Source organism: Haematobia irritans, chromosome 1 (assembly GCF_050003625.1).
Source record: "Haematobia irritans isolate KBUSLIRL chromosome 1, ASM5000362v1, whole genome shotgun sequence".
Classification (NCBI taxonomy): domain Eukaryota; kingdom Metazoa; phylum Arthropoda; class Insecta; order Diptera; family Muscidae; genus Haematobia; species Haematobia irritans.
Genome location: NC_134397.1, coordinates 265,092,958 through 265,096,454, shown reverse-complemented (window position 1 = coordinate 265,096,454; position 3,497 = coordinate 265,092,958). Strand labels below are relative to the sequence as shown.

The 3,497-nt window shown below is 33.1% G+C and overlaps 1 long non-coding RNA gene across 1 annotated transcript; it reads left to right on the top strand.

The window, feature by feature from the left end:
• Nucleotides 1-2,335: 2,335 nt before the first annotated feature.
• LOC142219701 (uncharacterized) lies at nucleotides 2,336-2,685 on the top strand. Its single transcript, XR_012717713.1, has 2 exons — nucleotides 2,336-2,414; nucleotides 2,472-2,685. It is a non-coding gene; the product is annotated as an uncharacterized LOC142219701 (long non-coding RNA).
• Nucleotides 2,686-3,497: the final 812 nt, after the last annotated feature.

The following is a 3,497-nucleotide window of genomic DNA, read 5'->3' as shown; positions in this document are numbered from 1 at the left end:
AAAATTTAAACACTTGGCAAGAAGGAGCATATTTCCGTTGTAATACCAACAACAAGTATGTGTACACAGGGAAAACTAATTGCACTACTAATATGTACGATGTTCATTTCTACATTTCATCTCTCATATGAGTATTTATTTGTGTATACATGTAAATAATTTTCATTTTGGGTCATTCCACATCAGATTGGCAATAAAAAATATATCGCTCTTCTAGCTGGCGATTGGTCGACACCAGGACTAAAATTCTACACTCAGAGAAGAAATATGATCACCTCAATCATATTTGAAGAGCATAAAGTTACTTTTCACTGGGAACACTGGTGGAAAAAAGCTTCATAATATTAACGAGATGTGTCATTAAACCATGTAACTGCTATTCCGCAACCATATTAATTCCGCGGAAATTATGTTTCGGCAAGCATGTATATGTTTGGCAAAAAAAAGTGATACAAAAATGTTCTTGACACAAGTTTTTAAGTAACCATAGTATTTCTACACCCAAAGAAATTTGTTAGTAGGGACAGCAGAAAAGTCTGCTAAAACAGCAGAAAGTCTGCTGCAGAAGGGGCAGCAGTCACTGTTTGCTGAAATAGCAAACATTTCCTGCTATTTTTTAAGCTCGATTACAGTAAAACATGTTTTATTTTGGCTGAAACAAATAAAAATGTCAACTGACATATATTGTTTTAACATAAATAATACAATATTTTATGAATATCTATAGTATTTGACCAAAAATCTGAATATTTATCGAATTGAGACATAACAGCAAACAAAATGTTTTCTGATCGTATTTAGGAGCTTGTAAGTATATTAGAGTGCAAAAATATACCAAAAACTACTTTTGGCTCTTAAATATGCTTTGAGGAAAAATTTATAACCTAAAAATTTTATAATTTGTTGTTCACTAGGTCCTGAAGTACAAAAATATAACAGCAGACGTCGACTTTTTTCTATGAGTGTATGTGAGAATTGATATAAAATGAAAATGTACCTCATATCCCCGCAAAAAAATGGAAGTTCTTCTAAAGTCACAACTTTAAAAGCACTTCCAAAAATGTCCTCCCAAAGATGTTCTTTGCAGGAAGTTCTTTTAAATCAATTTTTTATAACTTGCTTTTTTCATATTTTTAATGGATAATTTTAGCTTTTTTTGTTTCAAATATATTAAAAACAGAGTAAGAATTTTTAAAATGGAACAAATTATTCAAATTTTGTCAATGACAATGCTAAATCCATTCTAGAAAAATTGAGAATTTTTGAAAATATTCAGACAAGCGTTAAAAAATTATAAAAATTATTTATTTGGCAAAATATCACAAATGTTTTAATTCACATCTAAAACACTGAATTTAGATCACACCCTAAAAAGTGATTCGAATTCAGGGCAACGGCTGTTGAAATGGTGGACATCCATCCTGTGACAAGCCCATGTTAAATTCATCGCTTCTGCCCCAACTTTGCACCACTTCCGGATCCAAAAACAAAAAGAAAAAAACAAACATTTTCACCACTTTTTTGGCGTCGCTTTTTTCGCTGGGATGTTTATTCTAGGAGAGAATAAATAAATTAATTACGAGGGTTACCTATTATATTTACAAAAAAAAACTATGTTAAAATGAGAGGTCTACATTTTTCGACATCTGAAGAAGTGGTTCAAACGCATACGAAAGAGTATACATTTTAGTGGGGAATATTTTTCTTTGTACGGTAATTTTTTGATGTAGAAAGCAGAAAATCATATTGTAGGGTTGCTATGAAACTAATGGTGTTTTCTTTTCTGAAAAAATTGCTTTGCCTTCATTTTATCTGTACAGAATGCGCATTTTTAAAATGTTACCAGCAACCTAAAAAAGTGCTATCATTTCAGCGGGCAGAAAAGAATTCAAAGAAGGAAACAGGGCAATGGCAGCACCCTCGTTTGTTGGCAGTGCTGAAAATGCCCGTAATTTGCCTCTATGCGTGGCGCTATTTTCACAACAGAATTCAAAGCCTTTTCGCACTTTTGCCTGTTTTTTTAGAAAAGAACCTAAAGAGTACATTTTCCGGGCAAAATGCAAAAAAAGTGTGCATTTTTTACAAGAAAAGAAAACGCCATAAAAGTTTTTTCGTAAGTTTTCTCGTAATGCTGTGGAAAGCCATAAATTAAATTTAATTTATATAGGTAATATTTCTCATTTTACGGACTACATTATGGCCCTGCCAGCATTTCAAAGTTCGATTTCAACCTCATCGTTACCACAGACTCGGAAATGTCACTTCAACCATCATGAAAAGGTACATCAAAAAGTACATGCAAGTAATTTGCCATCCCTACTGTTAAAAAAGCCATTTTTTTTGTTATATTTTAATTAAATAAAAACGAAAATAAAGTTCTGAAAACATAGATTATACGCTTAAAATTGTGAAAGGTATATTGGTGAACAATTTGGTGATTTTCCAAATGGAATAAAGTGATTGTTTTTCAGATATTTTACAGACGCGCTGCCTCCATGGAATAAAAACACTGGTTGATAGACGCAGCAACATGTAACTCGCTACTTGTAACTCAACATCATCATTAATGCCAAAAATTATGTTAAATGTAATGTGATAGTGGTATAAATGTTATATTTTTAAGAATTTGTAAATGTTTAATCAAATTAATAAATATCTAAACAAACGTGTTTTACTCGACCACAATGATTCTTTTACAACTATCTTAAAATGCACTTTTTCTGATTGTTTGGAGGGTCCCTTATTGGCGTCGTTCTAAATTGATCTATAAAGGCACCTAATAATTGCACTCATGCGAAACATTTTTGTAGTAACTTGGCATGGTACAACTTCTCAATAGTGACGGCGCTTTTCCGACGAGTTTTTGATGTCGTATATGATTGTTTTCGACGTAGTGGGGATTCTCAAAAGAGTCCCCAAATTCAAAAAATGTTGGCAGGGGGAAATCATTACAGAATTTTTGGTAAAATGAAAAATGTGTAAACTTTTGGTCACGTATGCCTAAACCGTAGGAACATATTTATGGATGCTTTATCTAATTCTAAACCGGATTGGAGCAAATTCGACAATCTATGTTATGTAAATGTATTCTCTGTGTATTAAGTCAATTGGAATAATGTCCAATTGACTTTCCTAAATCCAGCCTACCCAGCAAAAAATGTGTTGCCAAAAAAGTAGTGAGGATGTTCTTTTTGGATCCGGACACAATTGCACAATTGGCGCAGAAGAGATGAATTTAACATGGGCTTGTTATAGGACGGATGTCCACCAATTCAACAGCCGTTGCAATGAATTTGGATCACTTCTTAAGCTGTGACTATTTTGCTCACGCACACTCACGACAGAGAAATCTTATTCACGCACACTCACGCACGATATTTTTTTGGTAGGACTCACGCACGCTCATGAAAAGAAAATTGGTACTCACGCACACATACGCACGAAAATATTTTTAATGTCGTGACTCACGGATAATTTTATGAGTGATTTACCTGACT